Below are 20,135 nucleotides of genomic sequence, written 5' to 3' on the forward strand. Positions count from 1 at the left end.
TTTAACAAAGAGGAAGCTTTTTTTTTTTTCCCAATTGCAGGACTTCTCAGAGCTTTTGAAGAAAATCTCTAAGGAAGGAGGTGGTTAGGGCTTGTGACATTGCTTAAATGCTTTTCTTGAGCAGCATCTTCTGGAAGTAATGGTACTTGGACAACACTTTGGGAGAAATGGCAGTAAAGATTGCTGCTATTTTTCTAGAAAGGATTGGGCTTTCTCAGGAGCTGGTGAGTTCACAGTCAGTGGAGGTAATAAACTGGGAGTAGATAGGGCCACTGGGCTTTCTCACAGGGGATCTATATTGAGGGTTGGATATTGGATTAGGTACATTCCAAAGCCCCTTCCAACCCTGGGATTCTGGCACTCTGAGATATAGACTCCACCCGACACACAAGGAAAGCCAAACCTTATGAACTCATGACTGTTGCCTTGTTATTCAACAAAAGGAATTCATTTTCCTTCTCACCATGCACAGGTTTTCTCTCTTAGATACTGTTCATGATTATGAATATTATTATTGGTAGTACTTAATATTTATAAGGTGCTTACCACATGCTGAGCACCATGCCAAAAGTATATATAATTTATCTCATTAAATCCTTCCAGCAAAGTGGGGAAGCAAGTTACTATTATCTTCATTTTATACCTGAGGCTCAGAGAGGTCATGTGACTTGGTCAATGTTGAACAGTTAGTCAGTAGAAGAGCTGAGAAACACATCCACCTCTGACTCTAGAATCCGAGGTTGGCTGTGGAATGGCAATCCTGGAATCAGGATTGGTATCTGGAATCAGAAAAAAATGACTTATAGCTATGACTCTACGATTAGCTTGTTGTGTGACCTTGAGCAAATTACTTAATTTCTCTGGACATCAGCTTTCTTTATCATAAGAGGAACTAAGCAAAATAAATCTGATGCTCTTGGATTGTATCAAAAGAAGTATAAGGGACTAGAATACGGGACATATTTTCATTAATTTATTTACCCACTCACTACTTATCCATCCATGAATAACCACCCCTGAACACTTAATATTGTTATTATTTATAGATATCTCTGATGCATATGAAGCACTGCAAGTTTCATCAGGTGATGGGGAGGTTTTGTGTTTTTTTCTCAGCTGGAAGTTCAGGCCAATCGCTAACTCTAGACAAAACTCACTGTGTGACAAGTTGCTTCTCAGAGCTTCAGTTTCCCCATCTATAAAACAAGGGGTTAAACTGACATGCTTTCCAACTCTGACCTGCTCTTAAAGCAGTGTTTCCCAAAGTGGGTGCCATGAATCATCCACATCAGAATCACCTGAGATATTTATTACATAAATATTTCACCCAAGACATATTCAATTTGAACATCTGGAGTGGGAATTTGCATTTTTAAAAAGCTCTCTGGTTAATTCCTACACTCATACTATGAAAGAACTGTTCTAAAGTGGTAATTCAAGGACAACATTTCTCAAAGCCGTTTTGTCTAAAAACAATCCCTTTGCTTTACCAAAGGGAGTCCTATGACCAGAATGAGTTGGGAAAGGTTAATAATCTAAATAACTGTTGGAGATTTGCAATGTGCATCAGCATACTAAAGATTCTAAATGCGCTATAGTAGAAGAAAAATTTAACTGAGTCTTTCCCAAGTGTATCTTGTGTTTGATGATGGAAAATCTGCAAAGAAATCCCCACCCCCGGCTGCCTAAGGAGCATGCTTGAAAATTAGTATTCTCCAGAGCACCTTCTGAGAAAAAAATAAATCTAGGTGACATATAAAATGCATCAGAGTCAGAGCTCAATAAATAGTCATTGGTTGGTTGCCCAATAATGGAAATGAAAAATAAATGGATTCTAGTTGGAAAGGTGTGTTAGGGAGTTGATGGGAACCCACACACCTCCGCTGGAAGTTCTCCAAAATAGAACACCTAATCCTTTACGCCTGACTCAGGCCAGAGGAAGGCATGGCCTGGGTGATTCAGCCCTTTGCTCCCTGTTGAAACAGTTGACTTTGCCATCTAACCTCTTTGATGGTGCTGAAGTCGGGATTTTGCTCATCTCCAAAGTACCCAGGTTGAAAGAGTTCAGATTAGCTCCATGACTCAGGGGTTTACGCTGCCACTTACATGTGCTATCCCAGAACAGAAACCAGGTTGCCTCCACCATGTGTGAAATTCCTCTGTGCTACTCAGAGCCAGCCCTCAGGTGCAGTCCTCCTCATAAACCCTCTGAAGCTTGCAGCTTAGTTCCAGTGTGGACACTGGCTGGTTTGAGTCACGATGATGCAACTTCAGCTTCCTCGTTCTCCCTGAGACTCTCCTTCTTTGTCTGTTCCACAGGTCAAGTTCCTGGACTCAGAGTCAATGAGGGGCCCGAGTCAACTGTGAGAGCTTCAGGCAGCATCTAGTTTCTAAGCCCTACAATGTGCTCAGCGTCTCATGGAAAGCAGGAAACACAAAAGCTGCCTCTTGCTGCTTCTTTGTTAATTCTTCCAGAATTCATCAAATGTTGCCTTGAGGATAAATGCAGATGATGAATGATTAGGGAATTGACTCAGAAAGGATAAATCCAACCTTGTGTCATAGTGAGATTATTTTAGGGGATGCAGGCATCAGGTTGGAAGTTAGAAGCCTGACGTTCTCAATTCTCTTTTCCAGGTCATCAACCATGTATTCAAGCTAAACGCGAACTCTCACTGGAATGCAGGCTCCATGGAGGCAGAAAGCTCTTCTGTTTTGTCCATCACTTTATTCCCAGCGCCTAGATTAGTGTCTGGCACAGAGTTGATGCTCAACAAATAAATATTTGTTTAATGTATTCAACCAACATTTTGGTTGATTGAAGGTGACAGTAAACTCTTTGACACGTGTCCCATTAAGAGGCCACATCTCCATTCCTTCTCTTGAACCCGAACTCTGCAACTGCTCAATAGGATACGGTAGCTGGACTTCGTATATGGTCGCTCGGGGCTCCAAGAAGCCCAGGAAAAAAGTAACAAGGATTCTTATGACCCAGCCTTAGAAGTCCTAGGACGTTACTTCCACCATATTTTATTGGCCAGCGAGTCATTGAGGCCATTCCAGATTAAAGAGGAGGTGACACAGGCTTTACCTCTCAATGATGCATATAGCATGTGGCCCATGTCCCAAGGATTTGACTATCTCCTCAATGGGAGGAGAAGCAAAGCATCTGTCACCATCTTTCATCTACCACATCTACCTTTCAAGGTTGTTAAGAGGATGAAATCTGATGATTTATACCAAGTGCCTAGTGTGTTTCTGCACATAAAGAAGGACGTCCCTTCCTCTGGGTAGATACAGCTATTTGGCTAGCAGAGGTTGGGCTAGGACTTAGCACTCTTGAACAGGATCCAGGCTGCACCACTGTACACAGCAGCCCTGCCTAACACATGGAAAGCTCCAGTAAATGTCATCAATTGTGAAAAGCATCTGATACCATCACTGCAGTGGGCATCCCCTGTTTTGGACAACTTGGTATCTATTTCTTTTCCATTCTGGCCTCACCATTCTGATTTCTCCTATTGGGAATCATTCCCACCCACTTCATTACATGTAGTCTCAATGGGACAGTCACTCAATTCCTGCCTGCCCCTGGCCAAGAGACCATGTGACCCAAGGTGAGCTAATCAGACATTTTCTCCCTGGAATCTGCATCATAAGTAGGGTGACTCACACACCAAAGATTACGGGTGTTCATTCACTCCGAAAGCAGTTTGCGGGGGGAGGGACTGTCTATTACCTGCTGGTACTCAGATCCCACGCTTGACAAGTTCCCTGTCCCTTCTGATACCTGGCTCTTTTACTTTGTTAGCTACCTGATACTCTTCCAATAACACCATTTCTGTGTGTGTTAGCAGAATAGGTTTATGTTGCTTACATCCGAATAACCTGATAAAGATACTTATCATTGGTGCCTTTGTCCTGACCACAGGGGTCTCTTTCTTTTCCCTGAAACTCCTGCACCTTTATCGCCTGCCTTTTTCCATATCCTCTTTGCAGCTAGTAAAACGTTGTCATTAACATTTGGTTGGTATTTTCTCTTCTGGGTCAAACCATCAGCAAGCGGCTCCGTGTAAAAAAGCACGTGTAGGTGTTGGAGTCGTTCAGCTCAAATCAGTTCTAAGTTAAAGCTGTGTGACCTCAGTCAAAGTCATTAACCATTCAAGTCTCCATTTATTTGTCTTCAATCTGAGAATACCTGATTCTCGGATAGGAGATCAATACATACTGGTTTCCTTCCACTTATCGTGAGGGTCTCCTGTTTGCCCAGCCTTGAACTAGGCACTGGGAAGTACCCAGAAGTAGAAAAGGCATAAACCCTACTTTCATGGCGTTCGTAACTGGGGAGGGTGGGCAAAGCCACACAAAAGAGATCAACAGCCATAATGTGGCAAGTGGGCATTGTGAGCAGGACAGTCATCACACGTATCCTGCAGTGACACGGGTCAGCTCAGTGCCGGATGCTTCATACACATGCTTCACCCTCACCACGACACTGCAAGGAGATACGACGCTTATCCACATGATACAGGTGTGCAAACTACGGCTTTGCATAGTGCAGCTGGGCTTGAACGCAGATTTGTCTGACTCTGCACCCATGCTCTTAACCGACATAGTATACCACTCTCTGTTGTATCACCTTCATATTCCTTTTCATGCCCCTAGGAGATATCTTAGTTTCCTAGAATATTTCAGCTAGAAAGGGCCAGGGTAGTCTTTGTGATAGCAAGCGATCTTCATCATGTGGGTCAGTTCTACATAACAGATAGTCATCACCTGCACCACCATTTGGGATCCTGGTAGGAAAGGGACAGTACCCCTAAACTGGGTAATTCAAGGACAGGTAAATAAAGAGCTATCTACAGAGATGGGGGAATGGTATAGGAGGTCACAAGGGATAGTGCAGCACTGTGAGGCTAGCAAAGTGGGGAGCTGTTACCACTCTTGGGCCAGAAGAAATGAGAGGAGGGTGAGGCTATCAGAACACAGAGAGAGTGTGGATTTGGGAAGGGGCTGTTGATAGGAGCTGTGGTCCTCAAACAACTGACACAGCCAAGCCACAGCAAATCTGCCGGGAGGGAGGTGAGGCATCAAACACCCTGACCTTGTTCTCTCCCTCCTTCTGATTTCTTGCCAGGGCTCTCCATTGGCTGAGCCCACCCAGAACACACAGGGCACGGAGCCCATCAGTGCAGGCCATGCAGGTCCGCTTCCCAGAGCACAGAGCACACGTGGGACCAAGGAAACACCCAGCAAACATGCAGCAACTGTTTCTTCTGTGGGAGCAGAAGCAAAGGCATGGAGGGATAATAATCAAGTCAAGTCTAGGCTGACCCACTCAGAGAGATGCCAAGGGAAGGACATTTTCCAGGTCACAAGTGGTGAGTTCTCGTTCCAGAAAATTCTGGAACCCAGGTCTTCTGACCCTAAACTCTGTGCATCTGCCACTATACCCCGTTGTTATTTCTCACCCAGGTGAGAGGTGTGCTGAGACTATGGGTAAAGGATTGGTGTCCAAGCTGGGAAAGACAAGACCCCACCCAAGGAGCCTTTTATACAAGATAGCCCATTTCAATCCATCCTTTTATTCAACATTTATTGAGCACCCACTGTCTAATGATGCATATAGCGTGAATCTCATCCCTAACGATTTGACTCTGGTGGAGGAGACAGACAAATAAGCACACGTGTGTAGTTAAAATGATTAATTCCTGTGATGCAAGTGTCGACAGTGTCTAGAAGAGGAAGCCCAGGAGGAGAGGCAGACCCTTCTACCCACAGGTCAGAAAGGGCTTCCCTGAGAAAATGAGGCTCAAGCTAAGTCCAGACACCAGGAGAGCTGTCTTCAAGGTGGACATGATTCAGAAGAACATTCCAGACAGAGGGGGCAGCACGGGCAAAGGTGTGGAGGCTTGACATATCTAGATCCATCCGGGAGTGTAAAAAGGGGTCAATGCAGCTGGAGTGGAAGGTGCTAGATAGGACACAGGAACAGAGAAAGAACTGAGGCTTGAAACGTAGACAGGGTCACCTCCAGGAGATGTTCTGAGTCAGGCTAAGGAGTTTGGGCTTTATCCTGAGAGGGACGGGAGGTGGGACAGATGCTAGTCACGCCATAGCCCACATCCCCAGGGTCTGATGGCAGCACCCCATGTTCACCAGGCATCGCCTTGTCTCTGCTTTGCCTCTTCCAAAGCTGCAAAAGGCTTGCCCAGCCATGCATAGGTACAGCCCAGGAAAGCAGAGAAGTGAGCACCCTTGGAGGTAACTCTAAACAGAGGATGGGATACATTTACCGGTAGATAAATGCTCTAGTCGTTGTCTCCTCTGGTGGGAAAATTCTGCTGTGTGAGGCATGTTCTATGCAGAGCCCCTAAGCTCCCCAGGGAACTGAGCCCCAGGTGCCAAGAGTAACCGGCATTTTAACACACACTCTATTCTCTCTGCTCCCTTCTCCAGCCCACTGTTCCACTCCTTCACTTCGCTTTCCTGTGAGCATCTCTCAGACAAGCTAGCTGTATCCAAACCCCTCTCTCCTGCTTAGAGGAGGAAACCAAAGACAAGGAGACGCTGGAAGATTCCAAGGCAGGAACCAGAAATAATGATGAGTATTCGATGATGATCAGATCAGAGGCTCAGAAAGGTCATTCCAGGGGTGGCTGGCATGGAAGATGGATTAGAGGGAGGAGGGACGTAGAGTGAGAGAAGGGGAATGAGCTAGGAGGCTATTAGGAGCATCTTGAGGAAAAATAACCCAGACCAGAGCCGGGGGAGTGGTGATGGGTAGAATAAAGAATATTAAGGGTGTCAAAGTTTCTGTCCCCAAAACCAAAACAATGGAAAAACATTCCTCTGGTCCTGAACTGAGCTGGGTGTCTCTCAACACCCTGGAACCACAGTAAATCTCAGACCTAGAGTGAGTGCCTTTCTGAGCCCCTGAGTCCGGGGGCAGTGAGCGGTAATCCCTTTAAAAAAGAGCTTAGAAGTGGAGGGTGGAGGGCTTCCCTGGAGGCGCAGTGGTTGAGAGTCCGCCTGCCGATGCAGGGGATGCGTGTTTGTGCTCTGGTCCGGGAAGATACCACGTGCCGCGAAGCGGCTGGGCCCGTGAGCCATGGCCGCTGAGCCTGCGCATCCGGAGCCTGTGCCCCGCAACGGGAGAGGCCACAACAGTGAGAGGCCCGTGTACCGCAAAAAAAAGTAGAGGGTGGAGCAGAAGGTGCTTTTTATAAGGCTCAAACAAAAAGTAAATGAAATGCACATATGCACATACATACACCCTCAGCTATGCCCATGGGGGAGAACACATCAATTACTATTTATTCCAAAAATCTGAAGTGATTTGTGGGTGGGGCAGGGTAAGGTTATTTACAGTATGAGGGAGGAGGAACTTTCAGCCCCTGACTTTCTCCAATAAGTGACAGGCTGCCGGAGGGGAGTTTTCTCTCCAGCCAATGAACTTGCTTCTGCCAAGCAAAGGTATTTGAAGAAAGCAAACTTCATGGATACAAGAGAAAAGGAGATAGATGGATAGATAGATAGATAGATGATAGATAGATTGATAGATTGATAGATAGAAGATACATAGGTGATAGACAGATAGCTAAAAAGGAGAAGGGGTGAGGGGAAGTGGTCACTGCTTGTTTTGTGCTGTGCTTTGAAGTCTTAGAACTGGAAACAGTCATAAATTTACTGGTGTGAGAGATAGATAATAAATGCCTCTCTTACTGTGGGGTTTTTCAGCTCATGTGGACTCCATTAGCACCCAGGAAGCTCCCTCCTGGCCCCAAGACACCCCATATTTCCAGAGCAACACATTCATGCTATACTTGGCCAGTGGCCCAGAAACATTTTTGCTCTGTGATGTTCTTAAAGCCTCTGTGGCCACACATGTCTAGGGACATGTTGAAGAGTGCGCTGGATGGTTGAGCCTTTGCTGTGTGACTTGGAGCTGTAATTCAACTTCTCTGAGTCTCGATGGACTCCTCTAAGCAAAGGGAATGAATATCAATGCTCAGATGTTGTAAAGATTAAGTGAACTAGCTGGTGGGTTGGGAAGGGGCTGGTATGCACTAAGTGCCTAATACAATAGAAATAGAGCCACAGGTGTGGAAAACAAACTTAAGGTTACCGGCGGGAAAGGGGAGGAGGGCTAAACTGGGAGACTGGGATGGACATATACACACTACTATAGATAAAATAGGTAACTAACAAGGACCTACTGCTTAGCACAGGGAACTCTACTCAACACGCTGTAAAGACCTATATGGGAAAAAAATCTAAAAAAGAGTGGATATATGTATATGTGTAATTGACTCACTTTGTTGTACAGCAGAAACTAACACAACATTGTAAATCAACCGGACTCCAATAGAAATTAAAAACAAAACAAGACAAAAACCTTCTTACCCAAAGAAAATTCAGGGAAGCCTGACATTTCCCCACATACTCACTTGTCCAAACATTGCCTCTGCCTCCTAAAGCAATGGTTCCCAACCTTCTCTTTGAATCAGAATCAACTGAGGACCTTTACAAAATGTTGATGCTCAGGCCCCCCTCCCCCAACTGAGTCTGGTTCATTCGATCTGGAGAAGGGCCCAGCCACTGGCATTTCTGCAAAGCTTCAGTGATTCAAACGTGCAACCATGGTTGAGAAAGACTTTGTTAACAAGTCATCTAGCCTAGGGGTTGCGGAACCCGGCTCTCTGTTCACCTGGGGACGGGTTCATTCTCCCCACCTTCCATGTTTAGAACGAGAATCTTTAGATGAAGAGTCTGAGAGTCTGCATTCGAAGATGTTCTTTGAGTCATTCTAATTTCAGTGGAGACGTCTTTTTTTCTAGGAAAGTATCCCTGGAGTTCCAAGTCCAGGTTGGGAAGCCCTCTCCTGTGCGTCCATATTCCCTCTGCATGGTCCCCAATCAGAGTTTATCATGTACTCCGTGTCATAACCAAATGTTTGTACATCTCTTCATATCAGCGATGCTCAGCGTTATTTCCTTGGCCCCTAGCCCAGTGCTTGACACATAGTAGGGCCCCAATAAGTACTTTTTTTTTCAGCCGCGCCACGCAGCTTGCAGGATCTTAGTTCCCTGACCAGGGATTGAACTCGGGGCCATGGCAGTGAAAGCGCCGAGTCCTAACCACTGGACCACCAGGGAACTCTCCAATAAGTACTCTTGGAAAAAATCAGTGGATAGGACCCCTTTATTTCTCCACACCTACTTCCCACATGGCAGCCCAGCAACACCCAGCTATTCTGAATCTACTTCCGAGCATTTGCAAATGCAGCATCCTCTACCTGAGGTCCCTTGGAAGAGATGCTCCCAGGGTTGGCTAACAACGATCATCCTAGAGTGACAGAATGCAGGAAGGAGCGTAACTGTGGCAGAGAAGGCCTCAAGTAACCCACAGTTCACGAATGCCATGGGAGCTATCTTGTCTTTGATCAGACAGCTGTCGCGCTCCCTGCCCCCACCCCAGACTGATAACTATACAGTGCGCCCTCAGGGAAAGAGCATAGACGTGGGAGTCAGAGAGCCCCGAGTTCAAATCCTGTCACTTACTCGCTGTGTGATCTTGGGAAAATCACTTAACCTCTCTGAGCTTCAGTGTCTACTTCTACAACATGGGAATGACGAGGTTCAAATGGCCGGGGCTGCAGTTAGGACTGATGGAGGTGGTAGGGAACACATCACAACAGGTTCATACTCTGTTTTAGGCACCATGCTTGAAACTGGAAGATGGTCCTGTAAGTCAGGTGTTACAATGTTCTGCATTTTACAGGAGGAAATGGAAGGTCAGGAAGGTCGAGTCACTTGCCTGTCATCAGCCACTTGTAAGTGGAGCCAACCCAACCCTGCCTTCCGAGTGTTTGCAAAGTACCCAGTCCAGACACAGGGCATAGTAAGTGCTCAGTAACTGCTCGTGCCACTCCTGCTCCAGGGCTCCTCCACTCATCACTAACATCCCAGGGAGAGAGAGACTTCTAAAAAACATCAAATTTCTCGGGTGCTGATAACTACGAATGTAGCAGTCCTGCATCCCAGGATGAAGAGTTTCTCCTCTATCTCAGCACTTACCCTAAATACCATTGCATCTGCCTTTGAGTCCCTAAGCACGGCCAAGAAAGACCCAGAAGAGTTTTGCTGGTCAAGCAGGGACCAGCTAATGGAGAAGGGGCTGTTTCATCCCCTCCCTGGTTGCCCTGGTCGATTTGCATTGATCCCAGTGCAGCTGAGCGAGAGCCGTCTTTCAAAGTTTATTCTGGTGTCAATTTTTATAGTTCCCCCACAGATCAATACCAGGCAAAAACATTAAGGCAAAGTTTGTGAAAGCTGATCGTTCAATATGAGTTTTATGAATGGCTCCCAGCCCCGGCTCTAAGCATTTGGAAGTAAGTGGTACCTTTAATCAGATGAGTGATAGAAGCCAGTCAATAAGGGCTGCTTTCTTCAGCCCTTGGAGGAAGAAGGGTGATGTCTTTGACTCCCTTTATCAGATGCATTTGTTTTTCTCAGTTGGAGAAGCTGGCTGGGTGTAGTGGTGAAGAGCTCAGACCTAATGATAAATAAACGGATTTTTAAACATGGAACAAGGAGAAGAACAGGCATTTCACAGCAAAAGGAAATCCAAATAGCCAATAAATATAAGTAACAATGTCCATCCTCACTAAAAATCAAATAAGTGTCAATTACAACCAAAAGGAGAGATTTTTGTCCATACGCATCTGCTTGGCAGGGGTTGAAAAACAAACGTGGTTGAATAACAGAGAGTCTCAGTCTCTGCTACTGGGAGAGTGAGTTCGTTTCAGCTCAATTTGGAGAGCAATTTAGAATTCCCATGCAAAGCCCCAGTATGAATATTGTATGACTTAGCAATCATACTCCTAAGTATACACGCACAAGACTCTCACGAACATGCACTGGTGGACACAGATGAAGATGTCCATTGCAGTGTTGTCTATATTAGGGAAAATGTATCAACAACCTGGGTGTCCATCATGAAGAGAATGATTAAATTCATCACCATGGCAATGTATAGTCAAATATCATACAACAGGGAAACAGCAGGGCTATGTGCATCAAATGGACATGTGGAGAACAAAATTATTTAAAAGTTGTTGATGAAAGATTTATAAATATAAAATATATAGAAAGATATATATACATATATATATATATGTATATATAAATGACATCATGTATGAAAAGCTCTAAAACATACAAAGCAATGCTATACAGTGTTGATGAATAAATGTGAGGTAAATATGTGGGTAAGTAATGGCAAAAATCAGGGTGGTGTTTATGTCCTGACTGGGAGGGAAAGAAATACGAGAAGCAAGAGCTGCATAGGGAATGTATATATATTTTGTGAGTAAAGATATCGTCCTTAGGAAGAAAAAAATGTAAAGCAAATATGGTGAAACTGAAGTTCCGTGAAGCCAGCAATATCTGTTTGATCAACTACTCTTTTTTTTTTCAATTTTATATGACTTTATTTCAAAAAAGAAATACATTTACATTATCTGAAATATTTCACTTGAAAACATTAAAATTTAAAAAATTTAAATTTCATAACCAACCCAATCATTCTTTTTTATTTTATTTATTTATTTATTTTTAACATCTTTATAGGAGTATAATTGCTTTACAATGGTGTGTTAGTTTCTGCTTTATAACAAAGTGAATCAGTTATACATATACATATGTTCCCATGCTTAGCACCAAGCCTGCTACCTAGAAGGTGCTTAATAAATATTTGTTGATTGAATGAGTGATGAACTTGAAAAATATGGATGTTGGATCCATGGTGTCCTTATGTTTTTCTCCATCATTTTATCTGCTTGGAATATTTCACTGGGGAAAGGGGGAAAGGAAGGCAAAGAGATGAGAAAGCCAGACAAGCCTGGTTTCAAACCCCAGATCTTCTAATTAACATGATCTTGTGCTGAATCTGTTTTTCACTAACTTGTTATGGGTGAAGGAATTTGGGGGGAATAAAAGGATGAATGTTGGTGAAGTAAAAGATAAGAATGACGCTGTGTATTTTTTAAAACATTTTGCATGCACTAGCTACTCACCATGAGTCCTAAACCCTGATGTATCGCAGGATCACATGAACCTTTAAAAAATGCCCCTGAGTGGGTCTTACTGCCTGCTGATTACTTCAGACTCTCTGAAGGATGGGGCCCCAGCATCATCATTTTACCTAATCTCTCCAGGGGACTCTGATGCCCGCTAAGGTCCGAGATCTTTTCCTTGTTGCTATATCCTATGTTGGGACACACTCCGTCTTTTTGTTCATCCCTGTATCCCTTGTACCTGGCTTATTGTAGGTGATGGAGTGACATTTGTCAAATGAAAAAAGGAAATAAAAGCATGGCTGACCCCCATGACATGCCAGTGAGGTGAACATTTGTCTATTCCTCCGACAAAGAAATTGAGATGCGTAAACTCTCCCCACGCAGACACATGCTGGCAAAGGAGAGGAGCTAGGATCTGAGCTAAGCAGAATCTGGGTGTCCGACTGCTACTCCAGAATATCTATGTTTTCCTCTCCACCTGCTTTTCTGAGCCAAGCACTGGCCCAGACGAGTCTGAGATGACGCCAGCTTCATTCTTGGGGTCTCCACAGTCTCGTGGGTAAGAGAAGGTGCCCACCAGCTCAGGGAACCTCTCAGAATATGTGGGAGAGTTCAAAAACACTCCACCTCTTCCTTTATTTTGTCCGTGGCACGTTTTCTAGTTCGAGTAGCTGTGATATGCCAAAGACAGCGGATAAGAAAGTCTCCATCCTGTCTATAGAGGTAAATTCGGACCCAGTGTGTGCCCTGGTTGTGGTCTGAGAATGTTCCTTTGGCAGCTTCTGGTAAGATTAAGAAAGTACTAGCATCCAAACTTGCAGAATGGGTGTCAGAACCTTGGAAGAAAATACTAGAAATAATAGAGAAGAACTTTAAGACATGCTGCAACATCCATGCCCTGAATGTGCCCATCAAGGATATAATCCTATGAAAAATCAGGATGTCAACAACTTTGATTTAGTGTGATCTGAAAGACCCAGAGTTGGAGAAGGTTTAGGAAATCCTTAGCCAATTTATTTTGCTTAGATTTCCCTTTTTAAGTATGCACCAGAAAAAAAAAAAAGTATGCACCAGAGTGATGAAAATACATGTTGAAATAAGTCTAAAAGGGCTCTTTCAATGAGTATAAAATAAGAATGCTAAGTGATTAAGGAAGCATGTGTCAAAGTTGAGTGACAGTGTTGTTTCTCTTTCCTTAGCAGGATATGAAATAATGGTACATCTATGGTCAGTTGTATCTTAGAGTCCATGAACTATGGTAATTTGCAGTCTCCTGGAAGATGCTGGTTGATCAGCCTGCTTGTTTAAATGTTGATGGACATGCTGTCACCAATCCAGGCTCATTCATTACAGCATCAAAACAGTAGTCCTTTCAATTTGCTTTTATTGAATACCTACAAGCACTGAGTACTAGGTAGCCCAGCCATGGGAAAAACAAAGCAATTTAGACATTTTTCCTGCCCTCTGGGAGCTCAAAGTCTCCCGAAGACTCTAAAATAGGGCAAAGGAGCTGGGCTTTAAAGTCACAGGTATAAATAACGTGCAGTGTGAGGGCAGAGAGGGCGAGAGAATTTCTGACTAGGGGACAAATAGTCCCGAAGGGAGTTGTGATTTTGCTTGCAAATAAATAAACATTTATCTATCTCATTGGAGGTTGCTGAATGGATGTCAGCAACCCCAGATTCCACCTGGTTCAGGCCCCTTAGGATCTCCAGCGAATACCCCAGGGCCCTCTGCGTGTCTCCAAAGAGTATCAAGTGTCTTTGAAAAATGAGGTGTGTTGTGATGGGACATTTTGCTAGGATACTCCAGGCAGGAGATGAGAGTTTCACAGGGACCATGTATTGGGAGAAGATTAGGTCCAGAAAGGTGCTCAGTGGGGCAAACCAAATTGAAGAATTCTAGAATTCAGGAACAAATAAGGGAAGGGGGCATAACATAACTTCTGTGTATGTTTGGATCAAATATGTGTACATTTCATATGGGTATACGCATATGACATATGGCTTCACGTCTGGATATGCCTGGCGATGCACATGTGTAAGGCATGTTTAGATATGTGTGTACATATATCTTATGGGGTGCACATGTGTGCGAGTTTCTGTGTGTCAGGGTCCATGTTGGCAGAAATGTGTATTCTATATTTGACTCTGTACACAGGGCCTATGCATGTACATTATCCTGCATACGACATATATGCATGTCTGCATGGAATCGATGTACATGCGTGTCTGAGTGTAGATGTGTGTGAATGTGCATGGGTATGGGTACATATGTGTATGTCTGCATGTCTAACTGGGGTATATGGATGTTTACATATAAATATTGTACAAGAGAGGATGCGTGGGAATATTTTTATATATGTGGATGTGTGTGTATCTATGTATGTCTATGTTGAAAATATGTGTGTGAGTTTGTATGCCTGAGAATAGGGACAATTGTACAAATGTGTGGGAATGTTTGTTTGGATAAATATACAGGTAGACTAACTGTGTTTTTTCTTTTGTGCTCCATTACCTGTGGAAGTAGGTTTGTGTACAAGTGTGCGCTTGGTAGGTAATGCGTCTGCTTTGAGGCTGTGTATGTGTACCCAAAGCTGTGTTGTGTGGGAATGTGGACCCGAGTGCCAAAGCACATAAAGATGTAGCATGTAGGGGCACGTGAGGAGCCATCTCACATCTCAGCGGTGCACTTAAAATTGGTAGATTTTACTGTATATCAATCAAAACTCAATAAAAAGTAGGGAGCCAGTGGCATGATGTGACACAGAGTGACGGGCTGTTTCAGGTGGGGTGGTCCAGGAAAGCATCTCCAAGGAGGTGCCATCTGATGCCAGCTCCAAGAATTGGGGGAGGGACACACTCAAGGCTCAGGTCCCCCCCCCCACCTCTGGTCTGGAGCCCAGTGTGGTTTCCTGGCTCCTGGAGGCCCCTGGGCCACCCTTATCTTCTTCCTTGGAATTTCTCCTTCATTTCCTGAATCTCTCACCCATGGGTCACTTGCTCACTTCCCCTGGCCAGGGCCCTTCCAGTCCTGCTCTTCTTAATAAATATTTTCTAATAAATATTTTAGTGCCCATGGAGATCAATGGTGCATCACCAATGGGAAATTGAATGTAAATCATCTTGGCTTTAGTGTCACCCTAGAAATCAATGTTCACACATTAGGGCTATTAGTACATTAGGAAGCCTTTGATGGATGGCAGCAGGACCTAGGACGTCACACCTGGAGTCCCTCTTCCTCTCTTCTTGCACTGATGGAGGCAGCCGCGGGGCAGGTGCCTGCAGAGGGAGCACACACTCAGAGACTGACTGTTTCCTCCATATCAGTAGAAAGTGGTCCTCAGTGGGGGTATTCCATTCTGTTTTCTTTCCTAAGCCCCACAGCTTCATTTGAGATTTTGACAGCTAGAAGGAGGTGGTAAATTGTGAGTGTGAGGGTGCCCATCGTTCCAGAACTGGACTGATGCTCAATCACCAGTTAGTTCATTCAACGATCATTTATTGAGCACCTACTGTGTGCCAACACAAATTGGGCAAAAGTTAACAAAATGTGAACACCCTTTGACCTATGTACTCCTTCACTTCCTTCACGCGAAGAAAGGTGCATACAACTTTGCTTAAAAGGATGCACATTACAGTTTTGTTTGCAATGGACAAAAAGGATCCAAACATTGGCCAGTGCCTGATAGGTGAAATGATCCATAGTTTGCCCATACAATGCAATACTACTCATATTACTTATGTAAATCAAGTGAATTAAAAGTTTAAAGATAACGGCCTCCAGAATGTGATGAAAATGGACACACAAATCCATACACACATACAAATCAATAGATTCATGCCCATCTCCATGAAAACACAAATATGCACCTTCACAGCGCACCCACATGAACACACAGCCACGCACCACTGTGTACACAGATTTTCAAATATTCACATGGACACACAGACCCACAAACCCACACGCCCATCTACGTGTGGACAGACAGACACATGACCATTGGCCCCATACTCCTCTGAGGGTCAGAGCTGGTCTCCCTCAAGCTGCCACCTGCTACTTCTCTCCCTGAGGAAAGAGACCGGGGATGCGGTGGGAATTCGGTGTCAGTTTCACAGAAGCCCAGCTCGGTGTCTGCAGGCTTGTGGGGGAATGTGGCCCCAGCAGGCACACCTTGGCCCTCAGGGCAGCTAGCCTGGAAGCGAGCCGATTTCAGCAGAGATGAGGGTTGCCCCCAGCTGCCGGAGTTTGCTGGAGAAAGGCATCCTGTTCTCCAGTCTGCACACGTCTGGGACGCTGGACCCTGGAGCAGCCTCTTTGAATCCCTGCTTCCCTCAGAGCAGGCTGGGAGGCCCAGGGGAATGAGCTTACTGAGATCTCTAGAGCTTCCTCTTTGCTGAAACCAGCCTGTTCCCACAAATCCCAAAATAGAGTCCCTGGCAGAGCCATGAAATCTGAAATGCAGAGACAGCTGCAAAGAAAAATAGTGGAAACGAACAGGCAGGAGAGCTGTCTGCCTTCGCCTCAAGTCTCAGAAGGATCCCTGGAGTGGGCAAGGGCATCGTGGGGTCACTATTCTCAGTACCACCCTAGTCTCCAAATAGACTTAAAATTATGCCTAGTTGAGAGTGTATAAACTTGCTCAGAGAGCTCTAGGGAAAAGCAGGACATTTCCTTTGGCCAAAAAAAAAAAAAAAAAAGCTGTTTCTCTACCTTCCCGGAAGTTCTTTTCTGAGTCTAACTTAAAGCCTTCACACTATAGCTGTAGCCCACCCTCCTCCTCCATGTCCTCTTGGTCTCCTTCTCTTCTGAGGACACTAAGTTCATTCTCATTTTCTAGTGAAATGAGTCAAAATAGACTTTCAATATATACTTGCTAAGCAACTGCTCTGGGCAAGGCACTGTGGTGGGTCACCTAGAATAGCTAGACATGAACCCAGCCTCCAAGGGGCCTTTGCCTACATAGGAGATGACAACTATAAAAATACAGGCAGACCTCACTTTATGGTGCTTCACTTTATCGTGCTTTGCAGATATTATGTTTTTTATACATTGAAGGTTTTTGGCAACCGTTCACCAAGCAAGTCTATCGGTGTCACTTTTCCAACACATGCTCACTTCATGTCTCTATGTCACAGTTTGATAATTCTCACAGAATTTCAAACTTTTTCATTACTTTTGCATTTGTTATGGCGATCTGTGGCCAGAGATCTTTGATGTGATTATTGCAAAAAGATTATGACTCATTGAAGGCTCACATAATGGTTAGCATTTTTTAGCAAGAAACTATTTTTTAATTAAGGTGTGTACTTTTTTAATAAATATAACTCTATTGAACACTTAATAGACTACTGTATAGTATAAACGTAATTTTATGTGCATTGGGAAAACAGAAAAATTCATGTGACTTGCTTTATTGCAATAATGCTTTGTTGCAATGGCTGGACACTTTCTGAGGTCTGCCTGTACCAGGTTATCGAAAACAAAAAAAAAAAAAGGAAGAGAGAGAAATGGAATATCTAATATTTTATGAAGTGCTTGCTATGAATCAAGCACTGATCTTAGCAATTTGCAAACATTATATCTATCTCTATATAAGAACTCCATAACCATAGTGACTGTTATCATCTTTATTTTATGGATTAGGAAACTGAAGCACAAAAAGTAAAAGAAACTTGTAAAAGTAACAGGTCAGATCGCCAGTGGTGATAAAAGTAGAGAAGCCAGGACCAGATTCCTCGAAAAGGTACTGAGCCACTTTCCAATCCCAATGGTTTGGAAAAGTGGCAAACTCCCTGGGCCTTAGTTTCCTGATCTTTAAAATGGAAATCATGTCCCAGTTTAGGTGAGGACCAAATCATACGATGTTTATAAAGGGTTTAGTGGGGTTTTCTGACACATACAAAGCATTCAGCAATAACAAAATTGATGGTGATTTTATCAGTTAGCTATTGCTGTGTAACAAACCATCCCAAGATTTAACTGTTTATTATTACTCATGAGTCCTGGAGTCAGCTGGGTATTTCTGCTGGTCTGGACTGGGCATGCTATAGGGTTCTTCTGGTCTCGGTTGGGGCTCACCCACATATCTTACAGTTGGCTGGTTGTTGGCTGATCTTGGATGGCCCTGGCTGTAATAACTAGACCTTCTCCTTAGAGAGGAGACAAAGACCTGTCTTATCCTCCAGCAGGCTAACCCAGGCATGTTTTTGTGTCAATCACAGGCGTCCTAGAGAGTGCACGCAAAGAAATGCCTGAGTGACTTTTCAGTCCTTTACTCCATCAAGTTTGCTACCATCCCGTTGGCCAAAGCAAGCTACATGGCTGAGTCCAGAGTTAGAGAAGAGGACAAGTGACAGGGCAAAGAGCATGGCTACAGGAAATTGGTGCAGCCAATACATTTAATAATAATTAGCACCTAAAGACACTCATTATGCAGTAGGCACATGCCATTGCTCTTCCTGGGGGTGGTCATTGCCATGATTATTACCAATAGGTGCTCAGAGATATCACAGAACCACACAGGGGACAGAACCAAAGGAAGCTTCTCAAAAGAAGAATCATTTCATCAGGGCCTTGAAGGCCAAACAAGATTTTGAATTTACGTGGAAAGCAATTAGAAAAGGGAGGCATTCTGGGTGGAAAGAACAACTTTTGCTAAGACAGGAAGGCAGTGGGAGGGACAAGAACCAGGCAAGCAGAGCAGCAGGCACCAAGAGATAGCATGCGGGTTATCATGGGAGAAGAAAATGATTTAGAAAAAAAAAAAAAAAGTGAGAAAGAGAGAAATTAAGACCTGAAAAATGTCAGCATATGTGAGGATTAGGTGGTGTGGGGAAACCAGATCCCAGGAGGATAAGGATTGAGAGCAGCATTCCCCGTTATGAATGTTGAAGACATTCTGAGTAGACATCAAATAAATTGCAGATAATTGTTGTAAGCATTACTGCCAAAGTTTCATGAATTCTTTGGAATAATGTTAACGTATTTCTGTTTATAAAAGAAATTTAAGTGCACGTTCACTAAAAAATGGAGCATAGAATCCTCTTCAAAGACAGCAGTGAACGGAAGGCCGTCAGCATGCCCATTTTACAGATGCAAAAGCTGAGGCTCAGAGGAATAAAGTAACAGGCCCAAAGTCCCCCATTGAGTTAAGTGATTGAGCTGCAATTCAACCATCACACCCTCCAAATTGCCCTCAAACTCATTGATGGTTTTTCTTTTGAAAAGAAGAGCCTGGACGTCGTCACCATTGTGTCCTGAGGACCCTGATCAATCTATAGGCCATCCTGGGCTTACAGCCACCGCCCTCCGTTTAGCAGGTCCCAAACACCAGGTCCTCCTTCCTCTTAGAGGTTTCCTGGTAAAACCTGCTCTGGGAACGGCTCCACCCCCCCACCCCCCCATCTGAGACTTAGTTCCCCATCCTGCAGCCTCCTCCTTGGCTTCACGTCTATTGGATTTCTTCTGAGACAGAATGTAAGCCCAGGAGCTTTGCCTGGATGGGGTCTGCCCTTTTACCTAAAGGCCCCCAGAAGTCTGGCGGCTGTCCGGGAACAGTGTGGGTCTCAGCAAGGCCTCTTTTAAACAGCGGCTGCTTCTGCCACTAATTTGGCTGAGAACGCAGCTCTCAGCAGGGCCATGGCTTGCTGACAGGGTCACAAATGACGGGGGAAACTCTGCCAGCACTTTTGTCTGCTTGGAGTTCTGATCTAGGAAGGGCTTGGCCTCCTGAGCACAGGGATGGGGGCGAGTGGGTGACTGAGAGCATGTCAACGACCAGGGCATGGGACAGGGTAAGAAGGAGTAACATAGGAACATAACATATGCACGGTATCTGGTATGCAGTAGGAAGAGAATAAGTGTGTGCTGGTTGAATGAACAGAAGAAGAGAGGAAGGGAGGGAGAGAAGAAAGAAAGGAAAAAATGAGGGAAGGAAGAAGAGAGGGAGGAAGGAAGAAGAGCTCTCTGGCTGTTAAGACAGGATATCAAAGTCTATCACGTAGAAAGCACACTTGTGTGACCTCAGAGCCTGATGACTATATTTGGAATC

At 44.4% G+C, this 20,135-nt stretch overlaps 1 long non-coding RNA gene across 2 annotated transcripts in view; it reads right to left on the reverse strand.

Annotated features, from left to right (window-relative positions):
* Nucleotides 1–10,378: 10,378 nt before the first annotated feature.
* LOC308627150 overlaps nucleotides 10,379–20,135 on the reverse strand; it is a 297,953-nt gene continuing 288,196 nt past the window's right edge. For both annotated transcript variants that reach the window (XR_014017358.1, XR_014017359.1), the window contains one exon: nucleotides 10,379–10,557. This is a non-coding gene — a long non-coding RNA (uncharacterized lncRNA). The remainder of the gene's footprint in view (nucleotides 10,558–20,135) is intronic.

This window comes from Mesoplodon bidens (assembly GCF_964165515.1).
Source record: "Mesoplodon bidens genome assembly, chromosome: 13".
NCBI lineage: Eukaryota > Metazoa > Chordata > Mammalia > Artiodactyla > Ziphiidae > Mesoplodon > Mesoplodon bidens.